At 46.6% G+C, this 23,197-nt stretch overlaps 1 protein-coding gene and 1 long non-coding RNA gene across 9 annotated transcripts in view; both read left to right on the top strand.

Annotated features, from left to right (window-relative positions):
• The window catches only part of CCBE1 (collagen and calcium binding EGF domains 1), a 240,068-nt gene that overhangs the window by 92,408 nt on the left and 124,463 nt on the right, over positions 1-23,197 (top strand). The gene's annotated exons all lie outside the window — the stretch shown is intronic.
• Positions 1,697-23,197, top strand: part of LOC147346375 (uncharacterized) — a 34,319-nt gene continuing 12,818 nt past the window's right edge. Inside the window, exon 1 of the long non-coding RNA XR_015153576.1 lies at positions 1,697-22,970. This is a non-coding gene — a long non-coding RNA (uncharacterized LOC147346375). The remainder of the gene's footprint in view (positions 22,971-23,197) is intronic.

The following is a 23,197-nucleotide window of genomic DNA, read 5'->3' as shown; positions in this document are numbered from 1 at the left end:
CAACCCCCTCCAGAGACCTGGCCTAGGAGGTTTTCCAGGGAGCAGGTCACTTCCACCGTCACCTTTTCCCATGGAAGCTGCCAGGAGGAGGGCAGGCCGTCCCAAAGCTGCTTTGCTGGGCTGGGGTCCCAATCGCTCTGGGGCAGTCGAGGCTTCCTTGGGCGTTTCATCTCTGATCACAACCCAGACGCGTTTTAACTCTCTGCTTGGGGTGTCCTGCTTTCTCATCCAGCTAGGAACGTGTTATGGGGCTAAGTGAGAGGCAGAGGGCGGGGTCCATGAGAGCAGAGGTGGGGAGGGTCTGCGTGGAGGTGGAAGGGGCTCCCTGCCACCATCGTTAGGTGCCTGGTTTCCCAGCGAGGTCTTCGCCTGTGAAAGAAGATCGGGAACTTGCCCATCACAGTCAGCGCATGAGATGCTCGGGACCCGATGGGCCAGCACAGGGCATGGTTTCCTCTTTCATACGCCCACTGCCAGCACCCACCTGGACCACTCTTTTGTCCTTCAGAGGTCAGTTTGAGCTGTGATTCCTCCAAACAAAGCCCTCCCCATCTTTGCCGGGCAGCAAGGCGCTCCCCTCTGTCTGTGCTGGGGCCCTGTTCCTGCCCTGGGCCCCCCTCACTCCTTTTGCCTGCCTCCCACCCCTGCCTCTGGTCACCCCAGGTCTCTTCTCTGTAACTACAAGATTAGGCTTTTCTTATTTTGTTGCTGTTGTTGTTTTAAGCTTGCACATATCCACACAGAGGCTTTATTGTCCTTAAAACAGTTTAGCTCTTACCTGTAGCATGTTCCAGAAGACATTCTATCAAAAAGAACGAGGCTCCTCATGCTGCCAGACCCCACCTCCCCTTTCTCTATTTCTACTCACTTTGCCTCCCACGGGACAGGCCCCCCAGCCCCTACACCATAGGAGAGGTGTCCCCAGTGGGTACTCAGCAATAGCTGCCCACAAGTGAGTGATAAGTTTTGAAAGACTTGGATATGTCCTCAAAATACATTTAATGCTAAGCTGGCAAAAATAGGCAACTCGTGGTTGAATTTTGAAGGACCAGGAGTCCTGGTCAAGTGCATATCAAGGCTATCATGGTGAACAGTAGTTCAAGTTGACCGTGGATGCAAATACTTATTGAAGCAATCATATACAGTGGAAGTTGCTCCTTCACTAACTCTCCCATATCTATCAGCATGAAATCACCATTTAGTCGACATTGCTTAGTTGCCATTTTTCTGCTGTAAAAGTAGATGAGGAATTAACTCCTAAATACAGGTGATTGTAAGCAGGTGCTTAGGAGGCGTGTTAGTTTAGATCAAAGGAGTAGTAAAATTGCTGATTTTTATGTCTGTTCTAGTAAAGTGGTCTGCGGAGGAAAGGGTCAGCTTGAGACCGTCTTTTGCTTTTTAGTGGATAAGTTTCTATTTTGCATCTCTTTCACCCCTAAGTGTACAAAGAGGGTGAACGTCCTCTGTACGCCTGGGACCACGGCTCCGTCCAGTAACGGAGCTTTTGGCTTTGTAGGTCCCTGGACGCCTCACACCTTCCTGGAGTGAAGAGGGGCCCTACTTAGACAGGATTTCCAATTCCTTCTGCCTCTTCCCTCCCAAGGATCCTGCCTCATCGGCCTGCCCGAGATGGGATAAAGTACCGAGAGAAACGTGAGAGACCTTTTCCTACTCAGACTTTTCAACAGGTAACAGATACATTATCAGCTGTCATGGGTATGGAGTGTCAGGCTTTCTGCTTCATCTCTTAATAATCCTACAAAGAGACATAAGAGACATGAGTTCGATCTTTGGGTTGGGAAGATCCCTGGAGTAGGAAATGGCAACCCACTCTAGTATTCTTACCTGGGAAATCCTAGGGACAGAGGAGCCTGGTGGGCTACAGTCCACGGGGTCGCAAAGAGTCGGACATGACTGAACCCACACACAGCCCTACACGGGGCATCCTTTTTAGATGTAGAAACTGAGGCCTGGAGAGGATGAAAACCTCTCAGCCCAGGGAAGCTGGACAGAACTTTTGAGGTCCCTCCAGGCTGCAGGCGCTACCTCAGATCCCCTTTCTGATGTTTGAACTGTGTTTTCTCTCTCTTATCTGATGATGTCTCCAGTATTTTCACAAGGATGAGAAGTTGTCTTTCTCATAAAATAAAATTAGTATGTTTCTTTATAAAAGATAAGAGAATTTTCTGGGATGGAAGGAAAAAAAACAACTGCTTTGTAGTAGGAGCTGGATGTTAATTTCATTTTGTGTTCCTGTTGAATTTCACAACAACATAGGAACATAGAATTACTTAGTAGATGATTCTCTAATTACTTTAAGATGAGCAAAACCTTATTTTGAAGCTGGGAGCTATGTTCCCTGGAGAAAGCCAAAGACTACATTTAAGTCAGATGTTTTATAGAGAGGTGAGCCATCATTATCTGTATCATTATCAAATTCTGCCTCTTCACAGGAGTAGAGGAGAAAGATTGTTTTAGAAATGAAAAGAACTTTATCAAAACCTTTCAGCCAAGCACCTGAAAGACCCAGTTGACATGTGATCGATGCAGCCTCGCAACAGAGTTTCTCCCATTCCTTCAACTTCTGAGAGCAGAGTTTCAAGCCCCAGGGACTAAATTCTATGCCTTGATATTTGAGGCTGCAGGAGCCATGACCATTCTTCTCCCAGTGGTCATTCCAGAACCTTCTGAGTGAGTGGTTAGCATTGATTATGGTACCCACACACCCTGGATTTTTGTCTAGGATCATCTTAAACTCAATATTTTGTTTTACTAGTCTTTGGTGTGTAATGATAGCTAACAAATTGAGTGTTCTGTGTTCCTGGGAGCACGTGAGTGCAATTTAAGCATTTTCTCCTTGAGTTTTCATGACGACCTTATCACTTCATGTATGGTTCCAGACAGTGAGACATGGAGGTTTAGCGAGGTGTCCGAGGGATGGGAGCCTGTGAATGAATTTGAGGCCAGGTTTTAACCTCAAGGCTAACTTCAACCCTGGGTTCTTTGGTTTTGTCAGACCCCATGCTCTCATTTGGGCTTGGAGACTGGCCATCTTGCATCCTTCCCCTCCGTGGTCCTGGGGTCCCACTTCTACTGGGCAAGATAAGTTATGCCCCCCGATTCTTGGGCACTTTGACCTCTCTGTGTCCTGTGGGATTGCCCCCTTGCTCAGCGCCTGGCTCCTTCCTGGGGGATCCCCCTCCCCCATTCTGTTCTTACTTTCCTGAGTCCTACTCTTGCTTCAAGGTTTCCCGTTAAGTCTTTCCTGGTTCTTTCAGCTTATTATGATCCTATTTCTCCCCCCTTGGAACATGGCGTTTTCCCTTCACACAGCGACTTGTTACACACCCTGTCTTTGTTGTGGGTATTTTCTTTTGTCACAGTGTGGTGGTTTCTAGCAAGGGCTCTGGTTGTTGGTCAGTTGTTAAGTTGTGCCTGACTCTTTGTGACCCCATGGACTGCAGCACAACAGGCTTCTCTGTCTTTCACGGTCTCCCAGTTCAGTTCAGTCACTCAGTCGTGTCTGACTCTTTGTGACCCCATGAACCGCAGCATGCCAAGCTTCTCTGTCCATCACCAACTCCTGGAGTCTACCCAAACCCATGTCCATTGAGTCGGTGATGCCATCCAACCATCTCATCCTCTGTCGTCCCCTTCTCCTCCTGCCCTTAATCTTTCCCAGTATCAGGGTCTTTTCAAATGAGTCAGCTCTTTGCATCAGGTGGCCAAAGTATTGGAGTTTCAGCTTCAACATCAAACCTTCCAATGAACATTCAGAACTGATCTCCTTTAGGATGGACTGGTTGGATCTCCTTGCAGTCCAAGGAACTCTCAAGAGTCTTTTCCAACACCACAGTTCAAAAGCATCAATTCTTCAGCACTCAGCTTTCTTTATAGTCCAACTCTCACATCCATACATGACCACTGGAAAAACCATAGCCTTGACTAGATGGACCTTTGTTGGCAAAGTAATGTCTCTGCTTTTTAATATGCTGTCTAGGTTGGTCATAACTTTCCTTCCAAGGAGTAAGCGTCTTTTAATTTCATAGCTGCGATCACCATCTGCAGTAATTTTGGAGCGCAGAAAAATAAAGCCAGCCACTGTTTCCACTGTTTCCCCATCTACTTGCCATGAAGTGATGGGACTGGATGCCATGATCTTAGTTTTCTGAATGTTGAGCTTTAAGCCAACTTTTTCACTCTCCTCTTTCACATTCATCAAGAGGCTCTTTAATTCTTCACTTTCCATCATAAGGGTGCTCAAATTCAGGTCCATTGAGTCAGTAATGTTATCTAACCAGCTCATCCTCTGCTGCCCCCTTCTCCTCCACTCTCAATCTTTCCCAGCATCAGGGTCTTTTACAATGAGTCAACTCTTAGCATCAGGTGGCCAAAATATAGGAGCTTCAGCATCAGTCCTTCTAGTGGATATTCAGGGTTGATTTCCTTTCAGATTGACTGGTTTGATCTTGCAGTCCAGGGAATTCTCAGGAGTCTTCAACACCACTATTCGAAAGCATCAGTTCTTCGGCGCTCAGCCCTCTTTATAGTCCACCTCTCACATCTGCGCATGAGTACAGGAAAAACCAAGGTCTTTGCAGATGGAAAATGTGTTTGTTCATCTATCCATCCAGTGGTTTTATGCTGAATTTGTGGCATAAGCACTTGGGTACAAATGAAATGTAAGGGAAGAAGGCCAGGGCTTTGAATCTTTAGTGCAATGCTGATAAATCTTAATGGAAGACAGAAGAAATCACTCGAAGATGATAATGCTTATAACCTCAGGGTCTTTCTCTTGACATGGTTATCAAGAGGCAAAAGCAGAACAGAAACAGATGAAAGAAAGTCATGAAAAAATTTAGCTCGTTTTTTTCTCTCTAGCCTCTCCTGTCACCCTAAAGGATCCTGCTGCCAAGAGCTGGTGCTATCCTTAGGTCTTCACTAGCTTTATGGGACCTGTCATATGATTCAAGGAAAGCGTGCGTGAATCGTGGTGGACCCCTTTTCTTTCTCTCATTCCAGTCTTGTCTGATGTCTAAAATATCCACAAATTTGAAACATTTTTAACTTTCCTATTTAAGCAAGCTGATCAGATGTTGAATTTGCTAATCATTTAAAGATGTGCAGAGTGGAAAAGGTCCTTTTAGAAAAATGTGGTCAACAAAGCCCCCTCCGTGTCCCAAGGTCTGTCTCTCAAAAGCGGTGGCTCCAGAGCTTTCTCTCTGCATCTGCCCTGCCCCCTCCCCGTACCCCACCCCCACCCCCAGCCTCAGTCCAGCCCTCAGTCGCGACCCCCAGCCCCGGCTATGGCCAGCTCCTCGTCCACGGAGAGTCTCCCCTCCCAGCAGCTCACACCCTTTTCTTACAGAAGTGTAGACCTCCCCGGCTTCTCCAGTTGGCATCCTCACCCCTCACCCCCAAGGCTCAGAGTTGGTATCCCTTAAGTGACTTCAAGCTCGCTGAGGGGTGGCAGGGAGGAGGGTGTAAATAGTAATGGTCCTTTACCATCTTTGACTAAAGCCATTTCCCACAGGAGGGAAAAGAGGGCCCCAGGTTCTGCTTTAAACAGGAGCCTGTTTAATTAGCTCTGTCTGTTTTCTTTTAATTACATTCATTACCTATCATCTAATGGGAAAGCTTGTATTGAGGAAGCATATGTTTAGCCCAGAACACTCTTCAACCATAAAAGAAATATTACCATTTACAGAAACATGGATAGATTTGCAGGGTGTTATACTTAGTAAATATAGGCACAAAGAGGAATACTGTCATCCCTTCCATTTAAGAAAAATTTAGTATAATAAAACATAAACAGACGCACACATATAGTAAACAGTGGGAAGAGGTAGGGGATGAAGAGGTATAAATGACTAAGTATAAAATAAATAAGCTATAAGAATATACTCTATAGCACAGGGAGTTTAACCAATACTTCATAATAACTTTGGAGTATAACCTATAAAAATACTGAACTGCTATGTTGGACACATGTGCTAAGTCATTTCAGCTGTGTCCTTCTCTTTGTGATCCCAAGGACTGTAGCCCGCCAGGGTCCTCTGTCCATGGGATTCTCCAGGCAAGAAGACTGGAGTGGGTTGCCATGCCCTCCTCCAGGGGGTCATCCCAGTGCATCCCAAACCCGCATCTCACGTGTGTCCTGCATTGGCGGGCGGGGTCGTTACTACTAGCGCTACCCGGGAAGCCCCTCGATGTTGTACACTTGAAGCTAATATCATGTAAGTAAACTAGACTCTGATTTTAAAAGCCATGATTTCAGTTCTTTTAGATAAATACCTATCTGTTGGACACCTTTTAGGGACTTAGAGAAATAGAAGGAAGGACGACATTGGGATACCATTTAAACGGTTGTTTCATGCTTGAGGAGGAGGGTAGGGGATGACAGTTGCCTTTGTTTGGGCCCCAGTGTGGCAGGAACCTTAACGGGAGAGAGAATTTCCTTTTCACGAGGCTGCCTTGGCTTGTTGGTTGGTCTCTGCTGAAGCAAACATTTCCTGTACCTTTATCTAGATTTGCAGGAGGTGGAGAACGGAGGGAAATAATCTAAATCCAGAACGCTGCCTGGGTTTATCGGGGACTATGGTTCTAGAATGTGCCAGGTGAGAATGAGTGATACTGCTGTTGAAATCAAAAGTCCCCTTTCCCTGCAGGTGCCCACTTAGTCATGTGGCTTTTATTTCTAGACCTGAGGCTACCACCATTGGTGGTCGGTTATTAGTAACAGCCCATTACCAGACTTAATCAGTTACAGGCTGTACGACTGATAGAAGTTGAATGCAGTGAACAGCCCTGACTAATGCCCCCACCCCCATCCCACCAAATGCTGTAAGCATTCAAATGTCAGCACAAACCAAGAATCTTGGGAGTACTCAAGCCAGCGCTGCCTGCAGCCAGGATTATAATGATTATAAATATGTTCGGCGAGTTCAGAACATTTTAGGCCTTGTCTTATGTAATAGCATTAGGGTTTGTTTTTTTTTTAAAGCTTTTGGGGGGATTTTTCTTAGGAAAGTAAGGTTTTTACATTTTACTTTCATTTTATGTGCCGTTGAGGGATGATGGCAATGTAGATAATCTAAAACAGCTGGTAGAACAAGCGCAGAACTGATAGTCTGGTGCTGGAACGCGTTACACAAGTTATTGTTGGCAACACTTAGAGCCTCCTCTTCATGTTTTTCTTAAGCTAATTTGAAAATTAGGATGTGTTCTCTAATCAGGCAGCTGCTAAAGGGAGGAGGGTGGTATGGAATTGCACTGAGTGTCAGAAAAGCGCTCGCTGAAGATTTAAGTGTGCCCGCAGATAAGCATCACTTGAGCAACTGAGATGGCCGGCAACTGAGTCTGTTCTCAAAGCTTTTTATTTTAAAATGAGATACAGATCTAGAAGACGACTCAGAACAACTGTGCAGCTTAATGTAAGGCAAATACCTCCAGCCTCCACACAAGTCAAGAACAATCTTTGCCAGCCATCTAGAAGTCCCCCATTTTACCATGAACACATAAACCTTTCATCCTTCTGAGAGCAGCCACTCTCCTCGCACTTCCTTACGTCGTCTTCATAGTTTTATCATCTGCGTGTGTGTCCCTGAATCTCGGGGGCTGCCCATTTTTTAATTCAGGCTAATCTTTTAAATCCTTAGGTTTCTCTCTGTCCCTTTGCCTTACAGTTTGGGGATCTTGGGCCCTTTGGTCTGTAGAGTTTCCCACACTCTGCATTTTGCTAATTGTACTGATTTGCTTATTCTAACCGAGACACTTTTTTTTTAATGAGAGTAATTTTTATTTATTTTTAATCAAAGTATAATTGCTTTATAATGAAGTGTTTCTGCTGTACATCAGTGTGAATCAACTATATGCATATACCCCCTCCCTCTTGAGCCACCTCCCACCTCCCCCGTCCTACCGCTTGCTCACTGCAGAGCGCTGAGCTGAGCTCCTTATGCTATAGAGCAGGTTCCCACTAGCTCTCTATTTTACACGTGGTAGTGTATATCTATGAACATGTTAGTCACTCAGGTGTGTCTGACTCTTTGCGACCCCATGGACTGTAGCCCGCCAGGCTCCTCTGTCCATGGGATTCTCCAGGGAAGAATACTGGAGCAGGTTGCCATTCCCTTCTCCAGGGGATCTTCCTAACCCAGGAAGATCTCCTTTATTGCAGGCAAACTCTTTACTGTCTAAGCCACCCGGGAAGCCCCTATAGATATATCGTATATATAATATCAGCCTTTTATTTATGATATGTTGTTGAAAACATCTCTCCAGGTTTGTCATTTGCCTTTTGATGTTACTTCTGATTTTTTCACTGTGCAAAGGCTTCTATTTTTATGAGGTCAAATTCATGAATTTAAGGTTGCATGTGGAATTTGCTTATAATCACAAGGTTGCTTTTTGCACTCATGCTATAGAGGAATTCCCCCATGTTTTCATTTAGCACTTCTGTGGTTTCAGTTTTTGTATTTATGTCTCAGACCTACTTCGCTTATTCTTGTTTATGGCATGAGGTCTGGATCTGATTTTTTTTTTTTTTTGCAAATAACTATCCAGTTGTCCAATTCCAATTTATTATTAAAAAGTGCATCTTTTATCTCAGTGATCTGATACCATGTTTAATAGACTAAACTTTCACTACATTTGGTTCTGTTTCTAGATTTTCTCTTCTGTTTCATTGATCTGTCTGTCCTTTTGGTATACAAGTATTTTAACTCTGAAAAGCCTGTTTTGTATGTTTAATATCTTCCAGCGCTGTGCTCCTCATCCCCTGCTTGGTATACAAGTATTTTAACTCTGAAAAGCCTGTTTTGTATGTTTAATGTCTCCCAGCGCTGTGCTCCTCACCCCCTGCGCCAGCTTCGCATCATCAGTGTTTTCTTAGCTCTTCTTGCACATTTGTTTTCCTTGGGCACTTGTCTAATTCTATAGAAAGAAAGTGATTGGAGTTGCTAATTTTGTTGGAATTCATAAGTTCATTTAAAGAGAACTGAGATCTCTATGATGTTAAGTTATACTAATCCAATAAAAATAGATATCTATTCTAGTTTTTTTTTTTTTTTTTTGTCTTTCAAGCAGGTTTTTTTTAAATAGTCTGCACATAGATTTTGCAAATTTAAGTGTATCCCTAAGTAACTTATCTTGTATGTTGCTATTCATACTAACTTGTTTTACCATGGAGATATTTTTGCATTACTTTGCTTAGTTTTTCTAGGTATCCCGTGTACATGGAGATAGTTTCCCTTTCCAATTTTATGCCTCTAATTGGTTTGCCCAAGCTGGCTAATTACAATGTTAATGTTAAACGGTAGCATCAATGTTTTGTTCCTGACCATAGTGGAAATGTCTCTAAGAAATTCCTTCATTGAGAAAGGTAGATAAGGGGAATTCTCTGACGGTCCAGCAGTTAGGACTCTGCGCTTTCACTGCCGAGGGCCCAGGTTCAAACCCTGGTCAGGGAACTAAGATCCCACAAGCCGCATGGCATAGCCAAGAGATGAAAAAGTAAATAAGATGCTAACTTTAGGACTGAAGTGTATGTATGTCGTTCCCTATATTCTTGAGCATGCAAGTGTATGTTTCAGTCAAAACTGGATACTGAATTGGCAGACACTTTTTTTTGGTGTTATGGAAATACAGTTCTTTCTAGATCAGTTAACACCTTATACTTATTGATGCACTTCCCACTCTTGAACCTAACGTGCATTTCTGGAGTCCATCCCAGTTGGGATTTCCTAAATACAATTGGCCATGGTGCATTTTACTGAGATACTACAGTCTATTTGCTATCTCCTTTTGGAAATTTATATCAATATTAATTGTGATGTTGGTTGTAATACTTTTGGGGGGCTATCAGCAGTCGACTATTTAATATTGGATCTGTCTCATTTGGGGGCTTCCCTGGAGGCTCAGCTGGTAAAGAATCTGCCTGCAATGTGGGAGACCTGGGTCCAGTCCCTCGGTTGGGAAGATCCCCTGGAGAAGGCAATGGCTACCCACTCCAGGATTCTGGCCTGGAGAATTCCATGGACTGTATAGTCCATGGGGTCGCAAGGAGTCAGACCCTACTGAGTGACTCACTTTTTTCATCTCCTCTTTAATGCTTTGGTAGAATACCTCAGCAAAACCAGTTTGTGGGGGGTAACTTTCTGCTCTTATGTGAAGATGGCTTGTGTGAGCTTTCTCTCCCTAATGTGCTCTGTGTTGATGAACTGTACTTTCCCAGGAAGTAAGGCGTTTCAGACAGGTCTGCGAGTTGACAATATGAGGGACTGGCTGCGTACAGTCTGTAGGGCTGAGATTGAGCTCTCATGGAGGAGACCCCAGCCCCGTCTCCAGGCGCCCCCTCAGGGTGAGACCCAGACATTGCTGCAGATGGCATGGCTGGGGCTCAGTGGCTGGTGGAGAAGCTGCTGCCATCCTGTGCCAGTGGAACCTGCCAGAACAGTGCTGGGGACGCCCCCGCCTGGAAAGCCACTGCAGGTTCGTGCAGGGAGGAAGTGGTGGTTTCCTACCCTGAACTCTGCCTGCAGCCTCTCTGGGGCACAGCCCAGGTGGCCCTTCAGGGCGCAGCGGCTGACGGGGAGGCTGGTTGGGGGGAGGAGCTGACGGGCTGGGCACTGCCGGGCCCTGGGCGACTTGGGCGCTGGAGCCGGGCTGCAGATCGCTGCAGGAGCGGGGGCCCGTGCCTGGGGCGCCCACGCCATGCCCGCTGCTGGAGCTCCCACACACGCTGTACCCTGTCGGGCACGCAGGAACCAAGCAGAGGGATTCTTCCTGCTGACTCGTAGAAGAGTTGCTGAGGGCAGTCCCGACCCAGCGCCCGTGTATGAGCACGTCTGGCCGCCCCACAGCCATCAGGGGCTGACCCTGTGGCTCCGCAGGGGCCCCCTTCCTCCGCCCTGGCTCCGGAAGTGCGTGGAGCTGAGCGGAAGCACCAGACTCCTGAAGCCAGGAGACTGTCTTTCCTCGGACTCTGCTGAGGCCTCCAAACAGATCTTCGAGGTCTTTTTACACAAAGTGAAAGCTGCTCGCGCAGGCACGTCTGACTCCGCGACCCTGTGGGCCGCAGCCCGCCAGGTTTCTCCGTCCATGGCATTTTCCAGGCCAGAAGACTGGAGTGGGGAGCCTTTCCCTTCTCCAGGGGATCTTCCCGACCCAGGGGTCAAACCCAGGTCTCCTGCATGGCAGGCGGATTCTTTGCCATCTGAGCTACCAGGGAAGTCTACAAAGAACATTTAAATGGCAGCATTTTCTTATCAAGTATTTGGGTCGTTGCAATGGAGTGTGGGTGCTACTCACCTCTAAGGACAGAGGCCAGGGATGCTGCTACATGCCGTACAAGGTTCAAGACCACCTCCCTTCCTGCTCCTCAGCAAAGAAGTAATCAGCCCCAGATGCCAGTAGTCCTGGGGTTGAGACTGCCCTAGTGATAGGTGTATTTGGAAGAACCAGAAAACCCCTCTTCAATCCCTCGTTTCCTTAAGTTACCCAAAAAAAGCCACCATGGGGACGTCTGTAAGCCAGAGGAAGACAGGATTAGCCTCTGTTATCCTGTAAGTCTGGGCGTTTCCAATCTGAGGTCTTCTGGCTCCCCTTGCACGTGACTTACTCCTGGCTTTAGGCTTTGGGACTTTTCGAGAAAGTTGAGGGGACACAAGTGGGAACGCCTTGAACATTTCCCACCAGAACTAGAAACTCTGTCGGGTAAGTTGGTATTCTCTTGTCACCTTATATTCTGCTTTTCGGCCCTGCAGTGTTAAGCAAGATGAAAAGCTGTCGCTTTAGCTTCAGATGCGTTGGCAACTGTTGCTCAAATGCAGGGAAATAAACAAAAGGAACCAAAGGAAAGAACGCAGTGCTCTGGCGCCAGTTCTCATCCCCCGCCGGCAGCTGCGAGTGGAAACGTGCAGAGCAGATGGAAACCGCCGTCAGGCCCGGAGCCTGGCCAGCACATGGCAGGCCCTTGAGTGCCCAGCTGACCACGGTAGGGCATAGAACTGGAGGCGAGTAGGATAGTCCAAGGGGAGGAGGACAGGCTGACTCGGGGGGCCCCCACCCTCATCCTGGCCCAGCCAACAGCTAATGCCTTACAAGTCATTAGGTTCCTGGCCTCGATGGCCTAATATCACAGGCGAGAATGTTGAACTAAATTATTTCCAGTGTTTTCTAATCCTAAGACTGTCAATAATCATCAATGGCTTCACCCTCTTATGAATTCTATTCAAATCAGATGTGATTGGCTCTCTTTCAGTTATGGGAAATAGAGGCACTTCAGAATGATTTTCTTAGGCTGTTCTCCTGTCTTCAGATGCCCAGAGGTGCCTTTCTCTTTTGTGTGTGTGCGCATGCACTCAGCATCACTAGTTATTCTAGTAAAGTGAAGGCGGATACTAGTAGCTCAGTACATGCAAGGCGTGTCCTCTTCCAATAGCGAGAGTTGGGTCAGTGTGTCCTGTAAAATAGGAATCCCTGGACAGGGCAGAGAACGCCGCTCTTCGGGGATAGTCCCAGCTGGACCTCACTGAGGCTACCAGAGCCCCGAACATTTCCTTTGGTTGCCCTGCTCCAGGCGAGTGGGTAGTGCCACGCGCGATGCAGGCGGTGATGAAGGTCCTCTGGAATTCATTGTTCTGGGAGGGGCGTCACTTGGTTGTCATGTGGACAGATGTATTATGAAGGGTGATTCAATGAAAGGTGTCCTCACTTGTGACCACAGGACTGGTAGTTTTCAGCTTCTACTGCATGTAAAGCGAGGAGCTTTTAAAGCACCCAGGAGACACAGGTGCTTTAAAAGCATGGACGTTAGCATCTTGGAGAAGCGGATCCAGGGACCCACCTTTTTTAGGGATCCTCACGAGATTCCCACGTGCAGCTGAAGTTGGGGAAGCTGTTCTTGGGGGATGTTGATGAGGTTCATGATCCAGGTCCTGTTCGTGCCTTTATGGAACTGTCAAATGTCGCTGATTTCACCTCTGTGCTAGAATTCCTCTTGCTTTCCTAGCTAATTTTAACAAACCAAGAAGCTAATAAGTGCATTTGCCAAACACGCAGTTATAGCAGTTGTCAACAGAGATGAATTGCCTGTCAAACTTTTGTCAAGGGGATTCTTGTGTTTTGAGAGATGTCGAATAAGAAATTATATAACATTCCATCTGTGAGAACCTAGTGATTAGATGTCAGTGAGGCTGAAATTAATCTCTGTCTTTAAGCTGGCAACATGGCAAGCATCTGTATTTGTACTGTGACCTTCTTTGTGTTTTTAATAATAGAGGCAAGTATCCTCTAAATTATCTCAGCCCTGTGGGATTGTGCTTCAGTTGGATCACATCATTGACTTTTTTTCTCTCTACATCTATTCAAAATTAATTCATTAGAATAATACTACAACTCCTGTCTTTGTGAGTTTTCCCAGTTAGATACATGGAGTATGTGGGTCACAGGCTTGTTATGTAGTCTATATAACCTACTCATGTTTTCATGGATAGAATTGATTCTTAAAAATCCACAAATCTTACTAGTGCTTCCATCTGCATGGCAAGCAAATTGGAGTATAGTTTCATCAAATATGATCTACAATGTTTGGGGAAGACTTTGTGATATTAGCTTTAGAACTGGCAGAACAGCAGAAGTGCCATCAATCATGGGCAGCTTATGTTGGCCGTCGTGTTTTTCCAGGGAGCTTTCCTTTTACCAAATTAGTCTTCAGACCCCTATTGTACTGCCAGACTTGGCTTTGGCCGAAGAGAGGACCGGCTTCATCTCTGTTACCTAGAGACAAAGCAGCATCCCAGATAGATGTGCCAGCCCTGGGGCCCCAACACCTCTCCTCCCACTTCAGAGCTCATTGCTGTGTCTCAATGCTTGTGCCTTTCTCTCTCAAACTCTGCCACCCCTTCCCCATCTGCGTCTGAATTCAGGATATTCAAACGCTAGTCACAGACACTTCTGCTTCCCACAAGCCCAGCTGTGCCCAGGGACCCTTCAGAGGAAGGAACAAGGGTGTTGGGTTTCCTTTATGCCAGCCAGCCGGCCTTTATTCAGATGTACTACGGGATTTCTCCGGGTCCCGTGCAGAGAGCCACATCCGCGACAGGAGTCGAGTTCAAAGGATAAAAGCGATTCCGGAGGAGTCAGAACAAAAGCCCCTCTTCGGGTTGGCAGCGTCCACTTGCAGACTTGTTGGCATCCTTGCTCTGAAAGAGGACAGACAGATCCCTGGGGAAATGGCAGTCTGGATAAGATGCAGGAACTCCTAACAAATGGGTGCATTTTGCCGCCTCCATCCTTTTGAAAGGATCGTTCATTTGTTTGGCTCAGAGGCAGAAGCCTTGACGAGGCGCCCGTGGTTGGGGAGGGGGGCGGATGGGGGGTGAGTGGATGGGGAACAATTTCAGGGGGGTGGAAGCCACGTCCTGGCTCCACACACAGCTCCTCACTGCAGGGGAGATGGCGAAAGTGATACAATCCTGCACTGAATCAGAACCAAATACAGGGAGTGAGAAGTAGCTTTTAGTCTTACGCCTCTGTCTCCTTACAGCTTTGGTGTTTTTTTCTGCCTTAGCCATAAATGTCAAGGTTTCTGACAAGCCTCAGACTTCTACCCTGTTTAATGTTGACATTTCTAATGAAGCCACTCACCAAAAAGCATATTTGCTGACTCGCTTTACACTTGACATTCAGGGAAAAATGACTGTGGAGCCCATGTAGGGGAGGAAAAAGTAAAAACTATTTGAAAAACAACGATCTGAATGGTACAGCCATTTGGGAAAATTGTTTGACATTTTCTTACAAAGTTAAACATACACTCATCATATGCCCAGCAAGTCCACTCCTGAGTATTTAGCCAAGTGAAATGAAAACCTGTGTCCACACAAAAATGTGTATGCAAGTATTTATAGTAGCTTATGTCGATAATCTCCAACAACCAGAAACAGGCCAAAGATCTTTCATCTGGGGGGATGCACAGGGCTAAGGTGCATCCATACCGTGGAAATACTGCTCAGCAAACAGCAGGAAGGAGCCACTGTTACACGGAAGAACCTGACTGGATCTCAGGTGTATTATGCTAAGTGGCGGAAGTCAGATGCATAAAGGCTACAACCTCCTATGTGATTTCCTTTCTGTGTTATTCTTGCAGAGGAAGAATTAAAGGAACAGAAAAAAAAATTAAAGACATGCCCTGGGACTGATGGGAAGGTGTCAGTTAAAGGGGCAGGGAGGGGAGGATTTGTGGGTCACAGAACTGTTCTGTCTTGATGGTGATGGTAGTTACTGACTCTATGCTTATCAGATCTTGGAGAACTGAACACTGAATAAGGTGGGTCTTACCGGATGTAATTTATGTGCTAATAAATATAAAGGAAAAAAAAGATGGGTGGGGAGACAACATCACCCATGGGAGTGGGCATTGCCCACCTGCAGCACTGTGGCTGCCGAAGCCGGCTGGGTCCAGTGTCCTGGATCCTCTCCCACCACCTTGACTTAGGGCTCTATGAATGACTCCCACGGCACGGGTTAATGGGGCCTGAGGGCGCACAGGTGAAATAACCACAGTGCGGTTGGCTTCGGTTTGACATGAGCAATGGGACTCTCCAAGGGCCATCTGGCCTCCATTCCCCTTTCCTTTCAAGTTCTGTTGTCTTTTGTCTGGTCGTGTTACTCTAGTTTGTATTAGATATTCATTCCTGGTATCAAGATCTGGATTAGAGTTTGTTGGATATGCTCAGTCTCCAAGGCCACTTTTGTAAAGACCTGTCATCACTAATCCCGGAGGTTTGTTGTCCTGAGTGGATTCAAGTGATCCTGAGTGGATTCCATGAGATCCAGGCTGTTGGCTCTCTGGAGATCTAGGAAGGGGCATGATCTATCTAGACCCTGTCCTGCTTGAACCCCGCGCCCTGTGATGTGTGCCGTCTGCCCTTCTGTGGTGTTTGGCATGAATTTTGTGCCCTGCAGGTAGGAGTGTGGATTAGTTTGCTAGGGCTGCTGCTACAAAGGAACACAAACTGGGCGGCTTGTGGAAAAGCTTACTGTTTCTTAAGTTCTCAAAGCTAGAAGCCTGAGATCCAGGTGTCAGGGGGCTAATGGAGGAGAACATGGCCCATCCCCTCTCCCCACCTTTGACCTTCCCTTGGCTTCTGCAGCATCACCCCGATCTCTGCCTTCCTCTTCACGTGATGTTCTCCTCGTGGGATGTCTATCCAGACTGCCCCCTTTTATAAGGACCCCAGTGTGTTGGGTTAGGGGTCCACTCTAGTATGACCTTCCTGTCCCAGGGGTCGAACCCGGCGTCTCTTACGTCTCCTGCATTGGCGGGTGGGCTCTCTACCACGAGCGCCACAAGGAGTCTTAGTGTGACCTCGTCTTAACTAGTAGAGTCCCATTCTGAGATCAGGGCTTCAACAGAGGATTCGGGGTGGGGAACACACTTCAGCCCATACGAGTGTATCAATTACTGCTTTTTGACCGGAGGAAGAGTCAGCCACCTGGAGGTATAGACTGAAAGGTCTCTCCGCACTTCCAGTTGGGCAAACGCATGGATGCCACAGGAGCCATGGTACTAAAGTTAAACGTCGTGCCAGGCTGCAGCGCAGTCGGTTTCATGAATACAACATCAAAGCAGACTGTTGGTTTAACCTTCTCCAAAACTAGAACACGGAAGTGTAAAGTACGTTTCTTGGAATCCATGTGGAACTGAACTGAAACACTGTGAGCAGGAAAGTTGGTGAAATCTGTGAGTGGCGTTGACCCAATTTTTAACAAGCTTTTTTTAGGCAGTAGAATTCCTCCTGGGAAAGCATTAGTTCTTCAGTCACATCTGACTCTTTGTGACTCTGCCAGGCTCCTGTGTCTGTGGAATTCTCCAGGCAAGAGTACTGGAATGGGTAGCCATTCCCTTCTCCAGGGGATCTTTCTGACCCAGGAATTGAACCAGTATCTCCTGCATTGCAGGCAGCTTTTCTTGCCATCTGAGCCACCAGAGAAGCCCTAGAATTCCTATTACCGTGTTTTAAAGCTCGAGCTCATTTTCTCTAATGCACAGCATTAGCAGTTTGGTGTCTTGTCAATGATTTATTAAGGAAATATTTTATAGTAAGACTCTGAGCTTCAATTTTAGGTCATTAGTTTATTTCAAGTAAGGTTCTAGAAGTGTGAAAGCATAGAGAATCTGACCACATCACCATACTATAAATTATGTGAGAGTATCACCCCTGAAGTCAGTCTCAAAATCATTGTGGTCTAATTCGATTCCCAGCAAATGCCCACCGATGTTGCTGTAATCTCATCACGTGGGTGACACTGGCGTGAACCAGCAGTGACTCAGCTCCGAGGTCATTCAAGAGTTACTGGTACCTGTGTGGTCTTTTAACTCCAGCTGCTGTTCTAGTTGGCTTAGTAGAGAGAGAGAGTGTCCCACCATGAAGGGGGGAGCTGTGAAGAGGCAAAAGAGCATTAGAATGGTATCTGATTGGACAATTTTGACCATTCGTTTAATAAAAATATATATCTAACGTTCATTGCATAAAGATTAAAAAATTCAGACAGTCCCTGTCCTCAAGATGTTCACAGTGAACTGAATAACAAAAATAGATTAATTGCATCCTATAATAAATAATGGAAATGTAAACAAAGTTCTGTAGAATTTCAGATTTTTATGGCAGTTACTCCAATTTGGAGGAACCATAATACATCAATAACTTCATTCTCTACCTGGGAAGTTGTGGCATTTAGATTTACAGTAACTCTAGGAAGTGTCTCAACTTTTTTTTTCTCTGACAAATTATGTCAACTAAACAGAACGAGAGAGTACTATAAATGTTACAGAGAATACAGGTCAAAGGATAGGGTTTGGGGGCTATATTAGAGTCCCCCAGATAAACAGAATCAATAGGATACATATCTAGAGGGAGAGAGACTTATTGTAGAACATTGACCCATGCAGCTGTGGAAGCTGGAAGGTCTGAAACCTGCGGGACAGGCCAGGAGGCAGGAGGTTTAACAAGAGTTGATGTCGCAGTGCTGAGTGTGAAGGCTGGAATAAGCAGGGGTTCTGGGTTTCAGTCTGGAGCAGAACTCCTCCTCCTGGAGGAAACCCCTCTCTTTGCTCTCAAGGTCTTCATGATTGGGTGAGGCCTGCCCACACTTTTGTTGTTGTTGTTCAGTCGCTCAGTCGTGTCGACTCTGTGGCTCCATGGACCGCAGCACGCCAGGCCTCCCTGTCCTTCACTATGTTAGAGTTTGCTCAGGCTCATGTCTGTTGAGTCGGTGATGCCATCCAGCCATCTCATTCTCTATCACCCCCTTCTCCTCCTGCCCTCAATCTTTCCCACATTTATGAAGGGTAATCTGCTTTGTTCAGAGTCTGTCGAGTTAAATGTTCATCACATTAAAAAATGACTTTATAGCAACATCTTGACTAGTGTTTGACCGAGCAACTGGTCCCCATAGTCTGGCCAAGTTGAAACACTAACCATCTCAGGGACGCATGAACCTTTAGAGTCTTAAGTGTCTCAAAACTTTGCCTCATGAATGAAGCACAGATGTTCAGAGCTCAGAGTTCATTCTCTTTAAACTATCCTGGGTTTCAGCTTCCTGCCATTTCAAGGCTGGGTCACCCTGCTTGTCTACATTGGGTGAAGTTTGGAAGTAAATGAAGTTAATCCAACCAACCTTGCCTAAACAATATAAATTATCTTGACTGATTTACATATTTTCACACTTTTCATAAAGCAGACTTTTTTCCCCCCAAAAATCAGTGTGATATCATGATAGAGGATGTTTGGGGGGGTACTGTTATATAGTCATTTTTTTTCCTTGAGGTAATTCACTTGGAAACATTGTCAAAACAATCTGCGGCCAAGTCTGCATGCCATTGCACGTGGGTTTAATTACGTTACCCCCCCAAAACCCAAACGCACATATGATATTAGTCTAACATCTCAGAGAATTGATCTGTAGTAACAGGAAATCCAGGACCTCTTTTATTTAGTCTCCCTATAACAACAATTGGTTCCAGCTTCACCAGGGCGAGGGGGAAAAAAGCATAAGATTGGTGACAGCTACATAATATTGCCTCGGCTTAAACTCAATAGCAAAGCTGATCTGATGCCCTAAGACACTGTTTATAAAAGCACACATTCCCTCACTGTCACGGGCTTGCTTCGTGGTCTCTTTCTTTTCATGCTCGTTGACTGTGAAAGTGCTGATGAATGCCACAGTGATGCCACATAATCTGCTCTGGTCATTTAGTTTTCCCCCAGATACCACCTCTGCCAAGAGAACCGCTGCAGAGGCCCAGCTGGTGCCATTCTTAGGTTGTTCTGAAAAGATGGAGGGGTATCGCCGGGTGTCTTCAGTGGCTGAAGTCTAGACTAGACTAGGCTCTTCAGGAGTCTCAAGACAGTGAGCTCTGGGGCTTCTCTGGTGGTCCAGTGGTTGAGAATCTGCCCTGCAATGCAGGGGACGTGGGTTTCAATCCCCGGTCGGGGAACCGAGATCCTACATGTCGCAGAGCAACTAAGCCCGCATAAGGCAACTAGAGAGTCTGTGCTACAAAGAAAGATCCCACATGAGGCAAGAAAGTCCTGACACGGCCAAATAAATGAATGGATATCTAAAAAATAAATGTAGTGAGCTCTGACCAGGGTCCAGACAACATTTACAGCCGGGCCTCTCTCCCAGATTTTGATTAAGTAAGTCTCAAGGTGGGACCTGAGGATTTTCATTTCTAACAAAATCCCAGACCAGGACCATTTGAGCATCACTCTTCAGTGTTTATCAGAGAGAAAATATTAGGTTGAATCAACCTTGGTATAAAGACGCTGGTGTTCCTACTGACTGTCCATTTCACCTATTCATTTACTTTAGTATTTAATAGAACTACTATATGGGTAGGTATATTAAAAAAAATCACTGCCAAAGAATTATGACCTATATTTTTTAAGAAGAGCAAAAAGAAATGTGTAAGGAAAAGTCATGTGATGGTGCAAAAAATACAGAACTTTGTGCCAAACGCTTCAGCTTTGTCTGATGCACTTCAGCAAGCCGACCTCTGAAAGGAAGTAAGTTAGTCTTGGCCTGGCTCCACTGTGGACCAAGAAGAGGAAAAAGCACATTTCACTTTGGGGGGTTGGCTGTGACCCTAAGCAGAAGCGGTGGGGTGATTTTCTGGCTCAGGCTCATATATTTCAACTCAGCAGTCAGCTTACTTCTCTGATGGAGCATGAAATTGAAGCAAGATGGCCCCCCAGCTGCAGGACCAGCTTGGTGGGATCTGGGCCCAGGGCAGTGCTTAAGGACCACGTGAACGCCAGAGGCTCTGATGTCCCGATTTTCCTGCTGGTTGGTGGGTGGCGGAGAGGGCCTTCGGCTCTCTGGGAGCCCTGGGCTGGGGTCCGCTCTGGTACCTTTACCTAGCTGCGGTGCTACCCTTTGTTCTCTCTGGAAGCTGCACACCCAGAGCACTTTGCACATTGCACTGATGAGCTGCCCCAGCCCCTGGGAGGTCCCAGCGCCCCACACCTCCCTGGGGGCAGCTTCCTTTTCATTTTCTGGGAGGTCACTGCCCTGGACCCCTCTCCCCTGGCTGTGGTCTTGGGGACCCTCCCCTGGACTCTCGCGCACAGCCATTTGGGGTGTAAGTCAAATCCGAAAGCATATATGCAAAGGCCTGCAGAGGCCAGGGATGGTACAGCCGGGCCCGTCATTGTGCTCCCTGATCAGACCCCGGCTCTTGACTGTTTTCAGTTCTGGCTCAGAGGCCTGACTTTCAAAGCCCCTCCCCAGCAAACACACAGTCTCTGTTTCCAAGGGTGGCTCTGCTTAACCTCACTGACTGTTCAGTCCTTCCCGTACAAGGGCTCGTGTCTGCCTCCAGTCACACTGTCCCTCCGCTTGTGAGCGGCACCGGGCAGTTAGCAGCACACTTGTGTGTGCGTGCTGAGTCACTTTCGTCGCTTCCGACTCTGCAGCTCTATGGACTGCAGTCCACCAGGCTCCTGTCTACTGGCAGGCCTGTTCTATACCACTAGTACCACCTGGAAGCTCCAGTAGCACACAGCTTCCCCAGTAATTCCTCTCTCAGACTCTCCCAGGACACTCCCTCCCCTCAGCCAGACTAAGGAAGTTACTGCACTCTACCTTTCGGTATCTCTTCATATTTTGAAACCCCAGACTTCAGAGAAAAGACCTTGATGAAGATGAAGTGATGTGAAAGTGTTAGTCGCTCAGTCGTGTCTGACCCTTTGAGACCCCATGGCACCAGGCTCCTCTGTCCATGGGATTTTCCAGGCAAGAATACTGGAGTGGGTTGCCATTTCCTCCTCCAGGGGATCTTCCTGACCAGGGATCAAACCCTGGTCTCCTGCACTGCAGGCAGATTCTTTTACCATCTGAGTCACCAGGGAAGCCCCTGATGGGGATGATTAAGGTTAAATGAGGTCATAAGTGTGGAGCCCCGATCCAGTGAGATTAGTGTCCTTAAAAGCAGAGACAAGTAGCTTTCTCTCTCCACAAGCTCGCTCTCTCACAAGCTCTGAGAGAAGGCCATGTGAGGACAGAGGAGGAGGCCGTCTGCAGCTCAGAGCTCCCAGCAGACACGAGCGCCTGCTGACGCCTTGATCCTAGACTTTGTACTAAGAGAAAATAACTCTGTTGTTTAAGCCGGGCAGCCTGTCTGAGCTGAGACAAGAGGGTTCAGGTTTGAAAAGTGGTGGAAGGACCCCGGCAGGGGCCCCTTTTTTGCCCCAGAGGAATTTTCCTCACTGTGGTTCTTTGTGTGAGTTCAGGTTTCAAAAGTTAGAAAAATAATAGCCATAACAGCAATTTTAAAAAGCCCTTCTGAATGAGTAGGCAAATTTAAAGTTCAAAACAAGTTAAAAATTCAATAGTGCAGTTTAACATTAGGAAAGGGCTATGTGGGCTCAGTCGTGTCTGACTCTTTGCAACCCCATGGACTGTAGCCCACCAGGCCCCTCTGTCTGTGGGATTCTCCAGGCAAGAACGATGGAGTGGGTTGCCATGCCCTCCAGGGGATCTTCCTGCCCAGGTATTGAACTCGCATCTCGTGCATCTCCTGCATTGGCAGGCTGGTTCATCACCTCTGTCCTTCGGGAAAGCCCTGCCTTGGATCAGATCTGATCTGGTGCCTGAAATCTGAGTCCACTGATAAAACCTGGAGTGAACCGGGTCTGCTTATTATTGCACATTATTGATATTGAATTTTATTCCTGACAGAAGCAGAATAGTGTTTGGTTGTTGTTGAGCAAAATAACATAGTGGCTATGGACTCAGACGATTCTAGGCAGAGCATGAGGCCAACATCAGCCCTAAACAAGGACACAGTGAAGGGACCTCGGTTACCAGCAGGGAGTTGATTGCCTCCCCAGGAGAATCAATACTTTATCACTGAATCTGCGTGGTAGAAGCTGGGGATGCACATTAGGGTGATGTCAGGGATAGAATGGGCTTCCCTGGTGGCTCAGTGGTCTTATCCGCCTGCCGATGCAGGAGACGTGGGTTCGATCCCTGGGTCAGGAAGATCCCCTGGAAAAGGAAATAGCAACGCAGTCCAGTATTCTTGCCTGGGAAATCCCGTGGACAGAAGAGCCTGACCAGCTACAGTTCATGGGATTGCAAAAGAGTCGCACAGGCCTTAGCAAGTAAACAACAAGGATCAAATAGGATCTCAATCCCTTGGGCCTCCACCACTTCCTCCTGAGTGTGTTTCCCTATTAGCTAATTGAAGAGTTAGGGTCCTCCACCATTCGTGCAAACAAGAAATATTTCATGAAATAAGATAGTGAAAGAAAGAGTAGTACTTTTCCATAACGCCAGGCAGAGACCCCTTGGAAATGACCAATGCCTCTCGCCCCTTCACTTTACAGATGGAAAGGAAACAATCTGCTAAATGATTTGTGATGATGAATGCGGTGGCCTTAGGAAGCTTGTCTTAAGACTAAGTGGGTTTTTTTCTTTTTATTTTAATTGCTCGTTTCACCCTGACTTTCATCTGTATTCTTAATGTCTTGTGAGGCTTTATAGATTTTTTTGGTAGCTAGACATTTCAGGAAGCAGCCAATAATTTTTCTTGGTGGGGGGAAAGGCAGAGGGAGTGATATTTTTACAGAAGTAAGTGTTAGCCTGCCACTCTGTCCGTGATGATGTTTCTTATAAGGAAATTGAGGGA

The sequence above is a fragment of the Bos grunniens genome, chromosome 24 (genome assembly GCF_055505025.1).
Source record: "Bos grunniens cultivar Pamir isolate PY7600 chromosome 24, Bosgru_T2T1.0, whole genome shotgun sequence".
Taxonomy (NCBI): domain Eukaryota; kingdom Metazoa; phylum Chordata; class Mammalia; order Artiodactyla; family Bovidae; genus Bos; species Bos grunniens.
The sequence above is the reverse complement of the archived record's forward strand: the minus strand, read 5'-3'. Positions and strand labels throughout refer to the sequence as shown.